This window comes from Heterodontus francisci, chromosome 3 (genome assembly GCF_036365525.1).
Source record: "Heterodontus francisci isolate sHetFra1 chromosome 3, sHetFra1.hap1, whole genome shotgun sequence".
Classification (NCBI taxonomy): Eukaryota; Metazoa; Chordata; class Chondrichthyes; order Heterodontiformes; family Heterodontidae; genus Heterodontus; species Heterodontus francisci.
Genome location: NC_090373.1, coordinates 187,004,071 through 187,017,505, shown reverse-complemented (window position 1 = coordinate 187,017,505; position 13,435 = coordinate 187,004,071).

The window sequence follows — 13,435 nt, the reverse complement described above, 5'->3', positions numbered from 1 at the left end:
AGTGGAGTGGTATAAAGATCGAGGCTGACATTGGAGAGGTATAAAGAGCAAGGCTGACATTGGAGAGGTATAAAGAGTAAGGCCGGGAGTGGAGAGGTATAAAGAGTAAGGCCGAGAGTGGAGAGGTATAAAGAGTAAGGCCGAGACTGGAGAAGTATAAAGAGTAAGGCCGAGAGTGGAGAGGTATAAAAAGTAAGGCTGTGAGTGGGGAGGTATAAAGAGCAAGGCCGAGAGTGGAGAGGTAAATAGAGTAAGTTGAGAGTGGAGTGGTATAAAGAGCAAGGCCGACATTGGAGAGGTATAAAGAGCAAGGCTGAGAGTGGAGATGTATAAAGAGCAAGGCCGGGAGTGGAGAGGTATAAAGAGTAAGGCCGGGAGTGGAGAAGTATAAAGAGCAAGGCCGGGAGTGGAGAGGTATAAAGAGTAAGGCCGGGAGTGGAGAGGTAGAAAGAGCAAGGCCGAGAGTGGGGAGGTAGAAAGAGAAAGGCCGAGAGTGGAGAGGTATAAAAAGCAAGGCCGAGAGTGGAGAGGTAAAAAGAGCAGGTTGGGAGTGGAGAGGCATAAAGAGCAAGGCCGGGAGTGGAGAGGTATAAAGAGCAAGGCCGGGAGTGGAGAGGTATAAAGAGCAAGGCCGGGAGTGGAGAGGTATAAAGAGCAAGGCCGATAGTGGAGAGGCTCAAGAGTAAGGCCGAGAGTGGAGAGGCTCAAGAGTAAGGCCGAGAGTGGAGAGGTATAAAGAGCAAGGCCGGGAGTGGAGAGGTATAAAGAGCAAGGCCGAGACTGGAGAAGTATAAAGAGTAAGGCCGAGAGTGGAGAGGTATAAATAGTAAGGCTGTGAGTGGGGAGGTATAAAGAGCAAGGCCGAGAGTTGGGAGGTATAAAGAGCAAGGCCGAGAGTGGAGAGGTATAAAAAGCAAGGCCGAGAGTGGGGAGGTATAAAGAGCAAGGCCGAGAGTTGAGAAGCATAAAGAGTAAGGCCGAGAGTGGAGTGGTATAAAGAGTAAGGCCGAGAGTGGAGTGGTATAAATAGTAAGGCCGAGAGTGGAGTGGTATAAAGAGTAAGGCCGAGAGTGGAGAGGTATAAAGAGTAAGTTGAGAGTGGAGAGGTATAAAGAGTAAGTTGAGAGTGGAGTGGTATAAAGAGCAAGGCCGACATTGGAGATGTATAAAGAGTAAGTTGAGAGTGGGGAGGTATAAAGAGCAAGGCCGAGAGTGGGGAGGTATAAAGAGCAAGGCCGAGAGTGGAGAGGTATAAAGAGCAAGGCCGAGAGTGGAGAGGTATAAAGAGCAAGGCCGAAAGTGGGGAGGTATAAAGAGCAAGGCCGAGAGTGGAGAGGTATAAAAAGCAAGGCCGAGAGTGGAGAGGTACAAAGAGCAAGGCCGATAATGGAGAGGTATAAAGAGCAAGGCCGATAGTGGAGAGGTATAAAGAACAAGGCCGATAGTGGAGAGGTATAAAGAGCAAGGCCGATAGTGGAGAGGTATAAAGAGCAAGGCCGAGAGTGGAGAAGCATAAAGATCAAGGCTGATAGTGGAGAGATATAAAGAGCAAGGCCGAGAGTGGAGAAGCTCAAGAGCAAGGCCGAGAGTGGAGAGGTATAAAGAAGAAGGCCGAGAGTGCAGCGGTATAAAGAGCAAGGCCGAGAGTGGAGAGTCTCAAGAGTAAGGCCGAGAGTGCAGCGGTATAAAGAGCAAGACCGGGAGTGGAGTGGTATAAAGAGCAACGCCGAGAGTGGAGAAGTATATAGAGTAAGGCCGAGAGTGGAGAGGTATAAAGAGCAAGGCCGAGACTGGAGAAGTATAAAGATCAAGGCCGATAGTAGAGAGATATTAAGAGCAAGGCCGAGACTGGAGAAGTATAAAGATCAAGGCCGATAGTGGAGAGATATAAAGAGTAAGAACGAGAGTGGAGAGGTATAAAGAGCAAGGCCGAGACTGGAGAAGTATAAAGAGTAAGGCCGAGAGTGGAGAGGTATAAAAAGTAAGGCTGTGAGTGGGGAGGTATAAAGAGCAAGGCTGAGAGTGGAGAGGTAGAAAGAGCAAGGCTGAGAGTGGAGATGTATAAAGAGTAAGTTGAGAGTGGAGAGGTAGAAAGAGCAAGGCCGAGAGTGGGGAGGTAGAAAGAGAAAGGCCGAGAGTGGAGAGGTATAAAAAGCAAGGTCGAGAGTGGAGAGGTATAAAGAGCAGGTTGGGAGTGGAGAGGTATAAAGAGCAAGGCCGGGAGTGGAGAGGTGTAAAGAGCAAGGCCGGGAGTGGAGAGGTGTAAAGAGCAAGGCCGGGAGTGGAGAGGTGTAAAGAGCAAGGCCGGGAGTGGAGAGGTATAAAGAGCAAGGCCGGGAGTGGAGAGGTATAAAGAGCAAGGCCGGGAGTGGAGAGGTATAAAGAGCAAGGCCGGGAGTGGAGAGGTATAAAGAGCAAGGCCGGGAGTGGAGAGGTATAAAGATCAAGGCCGAGACTGGAGAAGTATAAAGATCAAGGCCGATAGTGGAGTGGTACAAAGAGCAAGGTCGAGTGTGGAGTGGTACAAAGAGCAAGGCCGAGAGTGGAGAGGTATAAAAAGCAAGGCCGAGAGTGGAGAGGTATAAAGAGCAAGTAGGGAGTGGAGAAGCATAAAGATCAAGGCCGATAGTGGAGAGATATAAAGAGCAAGGCCGGGAGTGCAGAAGCTCAAGAGCAAGGCCGGGAGTGGAGAGGTATAAAGAGCAAGGCCGGGAGTGGAGAGGTATAAAGAGCAAGGCCGATAGTGGAGAGATATAAAGAGCAAGGCCGAGAGTGGAGAAGCTCAAGAGCAAGGCCGAGAGTGGAGAGGTATAAAGAGAAAGTTGAGAGTGGAGTGGTATAAGGATCAAGGCCGAGAGCAGAGTGGAGTGGTATAAAGATCGAGGCCGAGAGCGGAGTGGAGTGGTACAAAGATCGAGGCCGAGAGCGGAGTGGAGTGGTATAAAGATCGAGGCCGAGAGCGGAGTGGAATGGTATAAAGATCGTAGCCGAGAGCGGAGTGGAGTGGTATAAAGTTCGAGGCCGAGAGCGGAGTGGAGTGGTATAAAGAGCAAGGCTGACATTGGAGAGGTATAAAGAGTAAGGCCGGGAGTGGAGAGGTATAAAGAGTAAGGCCGAGAGTGGAGAGGTATAAAGAGCAAGGCCGAGACTGGAGAAGTATAAAGAGTAAGGCCGAGAGTGGAGAGGTATAAAAAGTAAGGCTGTGAGTGGAGAGGTATAAAGAGCAAGGCTGAGAGTGGAGATGTATAAAGAGCAGGTTGGGAGTGGAGAGGTATAAAGAGCAAGGCCGGGAGTGGAGAGGTATAAAGAGCAAGGCCGGGAGTGGAGAGGTAAAACGAGCAAGGCCGGGAGTGGGGAGGTAAAAAGAGCAAGGCCGGGAGTGGAGAGGTATAAAGAGCAAGGCCGGGAGTGGAGAGGTATAAAGAGCAAGGCCGGGAGTGGAGAGGTATAAAGAGCAAGGCCGGGAGTGGAGAGGTATAAAGAGCAAGGCCGGGAGTGGAGAGGTAAAAAGAGCAAGGCCGGGACTGGAGAGGTATAAAGAGCAAGGCCGGGAGTGGAGAGGTATAAAGAGCAAGGCCGGGAGTGGAGAGGTATAAAGAGCAAGGCCGGGAGTGGAGAGGTAAAAAGAGCAAGGCCGGGAGTGGAGAGGTATAAAGAGCAAGGCCGAGAGTGGAGAGGCTCAAGAGTAAGGCCGAGAGTGGAGAGGCTCAAGAGTAAGGCCGAGAGTGGAGAGTTATAAAGAGCAAGGCCGGGAGTGGAGAGGTATCAAGAGCAAGGCCGAGACTGGAGAAGTATAAAGAGTAAGGCCAAGAGTGGAGAGGTATAAATAGTAAGGCCGTGAGTGGAGAGATATAAAGAGCAAGGCCGGGAGTGGAGAAGCTCAAGAGCAAGGCCGGGAGTGGAGAGGTATAAAGAGCAAGGCCGGGAGTGGAGAGGTATAAAGAGCAAGGCCGATAGTGGAGAGATATAAAGAGCAAGGCCGAGAGTGGAGAAGCTCAAGAGCAAGGCCGAGAGTGGAGAGGTATAAAGAGTAAGTTGAGAGTGGAGTGGTATAAGGATCGAGGCCGAGAGCAGAGTGGAGTGGTATAAAGATCGAGGCCGAGAGCGGAGTGGAGTGGTACAAAGATCGAGGCCGAGAGCGGAGTGGAGTGGTATAAAGATCGAGGCCGAGAGCGGAGTGGAATGGTATAAAGATCGAAGCCGAGAGCGGAGTGGAGTCGTATAAAGTTCGAGGCCGAGAGCGGAGTGGAGTGGAATAAAGATCGAGGCTGACATTGGAGAGGTATAAAGAGCAAGGCTGACATTGGAGAGGTATAAAGAGTAAGGCCGGGAGTGGAGAGGTATAAAGAGTAAGGCCGAGAGTGGAGAGGTATAAAGAGTAAGGCCGAGACTGGAGAAGTATAAAGAGTAAGGCCGAGAGTGGAGAGGTATAAAAAGTAAGGCTGTGAGTGGGGAGGTATAAAGAGCAAGGCCGAGAGTGGAGAGGTAAATAGAGTAAGTTGAGAGTGGAGTGGTATAAAGAGCAAGGCCCACATTGGAGAGGTATAAAGAGCAAGGCTGAGAGTGGAGAGGTATAAAGAGTAAGGCCGGGAGTGGAGAGGTATAAAGAGTAAGGCCGGGAGTGGAGAAGTATAAAGAGCAAGGCCGGGAGTGGAGAGGTATAAAGAGTAAGGCCGGGAGTGGAGAGGTAGAAAGAGCAAGGCCGAGAGTGGGGAGGTAGAAAGAGAAAGGCCGAGAGTGCAGAGGTATAAAAAGCAAGGCCGAGAGTGGAGAGGTAAAAAGAGCAGGTTGGGAGTGGAGAGGTAAAAAGAGCAAGGCCGGGAGTGGAGAGGTATAAAGAGCAAGGCCGGGAGTGGAGAGGTATGAAGAGCAAGGCCGGGAGTGGAGAGGTATAAAGAGCAAGGCCGGGAGTGGAGAGGTATAAAGAGCAAGGCCGATAGTGGAGAGGCTCAAGAGTAAGGCCGAGAGTGGAGAGGCTCAAGAGTAAGGCCGAGAGTGGAGAGGTATAAAGAGCAAGGCCGGGAGTGGAGAGGTATAAAGAGCAAGGCCGAGACTGGAGAAGTATAAAGACTAAGGCCGAGAGTGGAGAGGTATAAATAGTAAGGCTGTGAGTGGGGAGGTATAAAGAGCAAGGCCGAGAGTGGGGAGGTATAAAGAGCAAGGCCGAGAGTGGAGAGGTATAAAAAGCAAGGCCGAGATTGGGGATGTATAAAGAGCAAGGCCGAGAGTTGAGAAGCATAAAGAGTAAGGCCGAGAGTAGAGTGGTATAAAGAGTAAGGCCGAGAGTGGAGTGGTATAAAGAGTAAGGCCGAGAGTGGAGTGGTATAAAGAGTAAGGCCGAGAGTGGAGAGGTATAAAGAGTAAGTTGAGAGTGGAGAGGTATAAAGAATAAGTTGAGAGTGGAGTGGTATAAAGAGCAAGGCCGACATTGGAGATGTATAAAGAGTAAGTTGAGAGTGGAGAGGTATAAAGAGCAAGGCCGAGAGTGGGGAGGTATAAAGAGCAAGGCCGAGAGTGGAGAGGTATAAAGAGCAAGGCCGAGAGTGGAGAGGTATAAAGAGCAAGGCCGAGAGTGGGGAGGTATAAAGAGCAAGGCCGAGAGTGGGGAGGTATAAAAAGCAAGGCCGAGAGTGGAGAGGTACAAAGAGCAAGGCCGATAGTGGAGAGGTATAAAGAGCAAGGCCGATAGTGGAGAGGTATAAAGAGCAAGGCCGATAGTGGAGAGGTATAAAGAGCAAGGCCGATAGTGGAGAGGTATAAAGAGCAAGGCCGATAGTGGAGAGGTATAAAGAGCAAGGCCGATAGTGGAGAGGTATAAAGAGCAAGGCCGAGAGTGGAGAAGCATAAAGATCAAGGCTGATAGTGGAGAGATATAAAGAGCAAGGCCGAGAGTGGAGAAGCTCAAGAGCAAGGCCGAGAGTGGAGAGGTATAAAGAGTAAGGCCGAGAGTGCAGCGGTATAAAGAGCAAGACCGGGAGTGGAGTGGTATAAAGAGCAACGCCGAGAGTGGAGAAGTATATAGAGTAAGGCCGAGAGTGGAGAGGTATAAAGAGTAAGTTGAGAGTGGAGTGGTATAAGGATCGAGGCCGAGAGCAGAGTGGAGTGGTATAAAGATCGAGGCCGAGAGCGGAGTGGAGTGGTACAAAGATCGAGGCCGAGAGCGGAGTGGAGTGCTATAAAGATCGAGGCCGAGAGCGGAGTGGAATGGTATAAAGATCGAAGCCGAGAGCGGAGTGGAGTGGTATAAAGTTCGAGGCCGAGAGCGGAGTGGAGTGGTATAAAGAGCAAGGCTGACATTGGAGAGGTATAAAGAGTAAGGCCGGGAGTGGAGAGGTATAAAGAGTAAGGCCGAGAGTGGAGAGGTATAAAGAGCAAGGCCGAGACTGGAGAAGTATAAAGAGCAAGGCCGAGAGTGGAGAGGTATAAAAAGTAAGGCTGTGAGTGGAGAGGTATAAAGAGCAAGGCTGAGAGTGGAGATGTATAAAGAGCAGGTTGGGAGTGGAGAGGTATAAAGAGCAAGGCCGGGAGTGGAGAGGTATAAAGAGCAAGGCCGGGAGTGGAGAGGTATAAAGAGCAAGGCCGGGAGTGGAGAGGTATAAAGATCGAGGCCGAGAGCGGAGTGGAGTGGTATAAAGATCGAGGCCGAGAGCGGAGTGGAATGGTATAAAGATCGAAGCCGAGAGCGGAGTGGAGTGGTATAAAGTTCGAGGCCGAGAGCGGAGTGGAGTGGTATAAAGAGCAAGGCTGACATTGGAGAGGTATAAAGAGTAAGGCCGGGAGTGGAGAGGTATAAAGAGTAAGGCCGAGAGTGGAGAGGTATAAAGAGCAAGGCCGAGACTGGAGAAGTATAAAGAGTAAGGCCGAGAGTGGAGAGGTATAAAAAGTAAGGCTGTGAGTGGAGAGGTATAAAGAGCAAGGCTGAGAGTGGAGATGTATAAAGAGCAGGTTGGGAGTGGAGAGGTATAAAGAGCAAGGCCGGGAGTGGAGAGGTATAAAGAGCAAGGCCGGGAGTGGAGAGGTATAAAGAGCAAGGCCGGGAGTGGAGAGGTATAAAGATCGAGGCCGAGAGCGGAGTGGAGTGGTACAAAGATCGAGGCCGAGAGCGGAGTGGAGTGGTATAAAGATCGAGGCCGAGAGCGGAGTGGAATGGTATAAAGATCGAAGCCGAGAGCGGAGTGGAGTGGTATAAAGTTCGAGGCCGAGAGCGGAGTGGAGTGGTATAAAGAGCAAGGCTGACATTGGAGAGGTATAAAGAGTAAGGCCGGGAGTGGAGAGGTATAAAGAGTAAGGCCGAGAGTGGAGAGGTATAAAGAGCAAGGCCGAGACTGGAGAAGTATAAAGAGTAAGGCCGAGAGTGGAGAGGTATAAAAAGTAAGGCTGTGAGTGGAGAGGTATAAAGAGCAAGGCTGAGAGTGGAGATGTATAAAGAGCAGGTTGGGAGTGGAGAGGTATAAAGAGCAAGGCCGGGAGTGGAGAGGTATAAAGAGCAAGGCCGGGAGTGGAGAGGTAAAAAGAGCAAGGCCGGGAGTGGGGAGGTAAAAAGAGCAAGGCCGGGAGTGGAGAGGTAAAAAGAGCAAGGCCGGGAGTGGAAAGGTATAAAGAGCAAGGCCGGGAGTGGAGAGGTATAAAGAGCAAGGCCGGGAGTGGAGAGGTATAAAGAGCAAGGCCGGGAGTGGAGAGGTATAAAGAGCAAGGCCGAGAGTGGAGACGCTCAAGAGTAAAGCCGAGAGTGGAGAGGCTCAAGAGTAAGGCCGAGAGTGGAGAGTTATAAAGTGCAAGGCCGGGAGTGGAGAGGTATAAAGAGCAAGGCCGAGACTGGAGAAGTATAAAGAGTAAGGCCAAGAGTGGAGAGGTATAAATAGTAAGGCCGTGAGTGGAGAGATATAAAGAGCAAGGCCGGGAGTGGAGAAGCTGAAGAGCAAGGCCGGGAGTGGAGAGGTATAAAGAGCAAGGCCGGGAGTGGAGAGGTATAAAGAGCAAGGCCGATAGTGGAGAGATATAAAGAGCAAGGCCGAGAGTGGAGAAGCTCAAGAGCAAGGCCGAGAGTGGAGAGGTATAAAGAGTAAGTTGAGAGTGGAGTGGTATAAGGATCGAGGCCGAGAGCAGAGTGGAGTGGTATAAAGATCGAGGCCGAGAGCGGAGTGGAGTGGTATAAAGTTCGAGGCCGAGAGCGGAGTGGAGTGGTATAAAGATCGAGGCTGACATTGGAGAGGTATAAAGAGCAAGGCTGACATTGGAGAGGTATAAAGAGTAAGGCCGGGAGTGGAGAGGTATAAAGAGTAAGGCCGAGAGTGGAGAGGTATAAAGAGTAAGGCCGAGACTGGAGAAGGATAAAGAGTAAGGCCGAGAGTGGAGAGGTATAAAAAGTAAGGCTGTGAGTGGGGAGGTATAAAGAGCAAGGCCGAGAGTGGAGAGGTAAATAGAGTAAGTTGAGAGTGGAGTGGTATAAAGAGCAAGGCCCACATTGGAGAGGTATAAAGAGCAAGGCTGAGAGTGGAGATGTATAAAGAGCAAGGCCGGGAGTGGAGAGGTATAAAGAGTAAGGCCGGGAGTGGAGAGGTAGAAAGAGCAAGGCCGAGAGTGGGGAGGTAGAAAGAGAAAGGCCGAGAGTGGAGAGGTATAAAAAGCAAGGCTGAGAGTGGAGAGGTAAAAAGAGCAGGTTGGGAGTGGAGAGGTATAAAGAGCAAGGCCGGGAGTGGAGAGGTATAAAGAGCAAGGCCGGGAGTGGAGAGGTATAAAGAGCAAGGCCGGGAGTGGAGAGGTATAAAGAGCAAGGCCGGGAGTGGAGAGGTATAAAGAGCAAGGCCGGGAGTGGAGAGGTATAAAGAGCAAGGCCGGGAGTGGAGAGGTATAAACAGCAAGGCCGATAGTGGAGAGGCTCAAGAGTAAGGCCGAGAGTGGAGAGGCTCAAGAGTAAGGCCGAGAGTGGAGAGGTATAAAGAGCAAGGCCGGGAGTGGAGAGGTATAAAGAGCAAGGCCGAGACTGGAGAAGTATAAAGAGTAAGGCCGAGAGTGGAGAGGTATAAATAGTAAGGCTGTGAGTGGGGAGGTATAAAGAGCAAGGCCGAGAGTGGGGAGGTATAAAGAGCAAGGCCGAGAGTGGAGAGGTATAAAAAGCAAGGCCGAGAGTGGGGAGGTATAAAGAGCAAGGCCGAGAGTTGAGAAGCATAAAGAGTAAGGCCGAGAGTGGAGTGGTATAAAGAGTAAGGCCGAGAGTGGAGTGGTATAAAGAGTAAGGCCGAGAGTGGAGAGGTATAAAGAGTAAGTTGAGAGTGGAGAGGTATAAAGAGTAAGTTGAGAGTGGAGTGGTATAAAGAGCAAGGCCGACATTGGAGATGTATAAAGAGTAAGTTGAGAGTGGAGAGGTATAAAGAGCAAGGCCGAGAGTGGGGAGGTATAAAGAGCAAGGCCGAGAGTGGAGAGGTATAAAGAGCAAGGCCGAGAGTGGAGAGGTATAAAGAGCAAGGCCGAGAGTGGGGAGGTATAAAGAGCAAGGCCGAGAGTGGAGAGGTATAAAAAGCAAGGCCGAGAGTGGAGAGGTACAAAGAGCAAGGCCGATAGTGGAGAGGTATAAAGAGCAAGGCCGATAGTGGAGAGGTATAAAGAGCAAGGCCGATAGTGGAGAGGTATAAAGAGCAAGGCCGATAGTGGAGAGGTATAAAGAGCAAGGCCGAGAGTGGAGAAGCATAAAGATCAAGGCTGATAGTGGAGAGATATAAAGAGCAAGGCCGAGAGTGGAGAAGCTCAAGAGCAAGGCCGAGAGTGGAGAGGTATAAAGAGTAAGGCCGAGAGTGCAGCGGTATAAAGAGCAAGACCGGGAGTGGAGTGGTATAAAGAGCAACGCCGAGAGTGGAGAAGTATATAGAGTAAGGCCGAGAGTGGAGAGGTATAAAGAGCAAGGACGGGAGTGGCGAGGTATAAATAGTATGGCTGGGAGTGGCGAGGTATAAAGAGTAAGGCCGAGAGTGGAGAGGCTAAAGAGCAAGGCCGAGAGTGGAGAGTTATAAAGAGCAAGGCCGGGAGTGGAGAGGTATAAAGAGCAAGGCCGAGACTGGAGAGGTATAAAGATCAAGGTCGAGTGTGGAGTGGTACAAAGAGCAAGGTCGAGTGTGGAGTGGTACCAAGAGCAAGGCCGAGAGTGGAGAGGTATAAAAAGCAAGGCCGAGAGTGGAGAGGTATAAAGAGCAAGACCGGGAGTGGAGTGGTATAAAGAGCAACGCCTAGAGTGGAGAAATATATAGAGTAAGGCCGCGAGTGGAGAGGTATAAAGAGCAAGGCCGGGAGTGGAAAGGTATAAAGAGCAAGGCCGATAGTAGAGAGGTATAAAGAGCAAGGCCGAGAGTGGAGAAGCATAAAGATCAAGGCCGATAGTGGAGAGATATAAAGAGCAAGGCCGGGAGTGGAGAGGTATAAAGAGCAAGGCCGGGAGTGGAGAGGTATAAAGAGCAAGGCCGGGAGTGGAGAAGTATAAAGATCAAGGCCGATAGTAGAGAGATATTAAGAGCAAGGCCGAGACTGGAGAAGTATAAAGATCAAGGCCGATAGTGGAGAGATATAAAGAGTAAGAACGAGAGTGGAGAGGTATAAAGAGCAAGGCCGAGACTGGAGAGGTATGAAGAGTAAGGCCGAGAGTGGAGAGGTATAAAAAGTAAGGCTGTGAGTGGGGAGGTATAAAGAGCAAGGCTGAGAGTGGAGAGGTAGAAAGAGCAAGGCTGAGAGTGGAGATGTATAAAGAGTAAGTTGAGAGTGGAGAGGTAGAAAGAGCAAGGCCGAGAGTGGGGAGGTAGAAAGAGAAAGGCCGAGAGTGGAGAGGTATAAAAAGCAAGGTCGAGAGTGGAGAGGTATAAAGAGCAGGTTGGGAGTGGAGAGGTATAAAGAGCAAGGCCGGGAGTGGAGAGGTATAAAGAGCAAGGCCGGGAGTGGAGAGGTGTAAAGAGCAAGGCCGGGAGTGGAGAGGTGTAAAGAGCAAGGCCGGGAGTGGAGAGGTGTAAAGAGCAAGGCCGGGAGTGGAGAGGTATAAAGAGCAAGGCCGGGAGTGGAGAGGTATAAAGAGCAAGGCCGGGAGTGGAGAGGTATAAAGAGCAAGGCCGGGAGTGGAGAGGTATAAAGAGCAAGGCCGGGAGTGGAGAGGTACAAAGAGCAAGGCCGAGACTGGAGAAGTATAAAGATCAAGGCCGATAGTGGAGTGGTACAAAGAGCAAGGTCGAGTGTGGGGTGGTACAAAGAGCAAGGCCGAGAGTGGAGAGGTATAAAAAGCAAGGCCGAGTGTGGAGAGGTATAAAGAGCAAGTTGGGAGTGGAGAAGCATAAAGATCAAGGCCGATAGTGGAGAGATATAAAGAGCAAGGCCGGGAGTGGAGAAGCTCAAGAGCAAGGCCGGGAGTGGAGAGGTATAAAGAGCAAGGCCGGGAGTGGAGAGGTATAAAGAGCAAGGCCGATAGTGGAGAGATATAAAATGCAAGGCCGAGAGTGGAGAAGCTCAAGAGCAAGGCCGAGAGTGGAGAGGGATAAAGAGTAAGTTGAGAGTGGAGTGGTATAAGGATCAAGGCCGAGAGCAGAGTGGAGTGGTATAAAGATCGAGGCCGAGAGCGGAGTGGAGTGGTACAAAGATCGAGGCCGAGAGCGGAGTGGAGTGGTATAAAGATCGAGGCCGAGAGCGGAGTGGAATGGTATAAAGATCGAAGCCGAGAGCGGAGTGGAGTGGTATAAAGTTCGAGGCCGAGAGCGGAGTGGAGTGGTATAAAGAGCAAGGCCGGGAGTGGAGAGGTATAAAGAGCAAGGCCGGGAGTGGAGAGGTATAAAGAGCAAGGCCGGGAGTGGAGAAGTATAAAGATCAAGGCCGATAGTAGAGAGATATTAAGAGCAAGGCCGAGACTGGAGAAGTATAAAGATCAAGGCCGATAGTGGAGAGATATAAAGAGTAAGAACGAGAGTGGAGAGGTATAAAGAGCAAGGCCGAGACTGGAGAGGTATGAAGAGTAAGGCCGAGAGTGGAGAGGTATAAAAAGTAAGGCTGTGAGTGGGGAGGTATAAAGAGCAAGGCTGAGAGTGGAGAGGTAGAAAGAGCAAGGCTGAGAGTGGAGATGTATAAAGAGTAAGTTGAGAGTGGAGAGGTAGAAAGAGCAAGGCCGAGAGTGGGGAGGTAGAAAGAGAAAGGCCGAGAGTGGAGAGGTATAAAAAGCAAGGTCGAGAGTGGAGAGGTATAAAGAGCAGGTTGGGAGTGGAGAGGTATAAAGAGCAAGGCCGGGAGTGGAGAGGTATAAAGAGCAAGGCCGGGAGTGGAGAGGTGTAAAGAGCAAGGCCGGGAGTGGAGAGGTGTAAAGAGCAAGGCCGGGAGTGGAGAGGTATAAAGAGCAAGGCCGGGAGTGGAGAGGTATAAAGAGCAAGGCCGGGAGAGGAGAGGTATAAAGAGCAAGGCCGGGAGTGGAGAGGTATAAAGAGCAAGGCCGGGAGTGGAGAGGTATAAAGAGCAAGGCCGGGAGTGGAGAGGTACAAAGAGCAAGGCCGAGACTGGAGAAGTATAAAGATCAAGGCCGATAGTGGAGTGGTACAAAGAGCAAGGTCGAGTGTGGGGTGGTACAAAGAGCAAGGCCGAGAGTGGAGAGGTATAAAAAGCAAGGCCGAGTGTGGAGAGGTATAAAGAGCAAGTTGGGAGTGGAGAAGCATAAAGATCAAGGCCGATAGTGGAGAGATATAAAGAGCAAGGCCGGGAGTGGAGAAGCTCAAGAGCAAGGCCGGGAGTGGAGAGGTATAAAGAGCAAGGCCGGGAGTGGAGAGGTATAAAGAGCAAGGCCGATAGTGGAGAGATATAAAATGCAAGGCCGAGAGTGGAGAAGCTCAAGAGCAAGGCCGAGAGTGGAGAGGGATAAAGAGTAAGTTGAGAGTGAAGTGGTATAAGGATCAAGGCCGAGAGCAGAGTGGAGTGGTATAAAGATCGAGGCCGAGAGCGGAGTGGAGTGGTACAAAGATCGAGGCCGAGAGCGGAGTGGAGTGGTATAAAGATCGAGGCCGAGAGCGGAGTGGAATGGTATAAAGATCGAAGCCGAGAGCGGAGTGGAGTGGTATAAAGTTCGAGGCCGAGAGCGGAGTGGAGTGGTATAAAGAGCAAGGCTGACATTGGAGAGGTATAAAGAGTTTGGCCGGGAGTGGAGAGGTATAAAGAGTAAGGCCGAGAGTGGAGAGGTATAAAGAGCAAGGCCGAGACTGGAGAAGTATAAAGAGTAAGGCCGAGAGTGGAGAGGTATAAAAAGTAAGGCTGTGAGTGGAGAGGTATAAAGAGCAAGGCTGAGAGTGGAGATGTATAAAGAGCAGGTTGGGAGTGGAGAGGTATAAAGAGCAAGGCCGGGAGTGGAGAGGTATAAAGAGCAAGGCCGGGAGTGGAGAGGTAGTAAGAGAAAGGCCGAGAGTGGGGAGGTAGAAAGAGCAAGGCCGAGAGT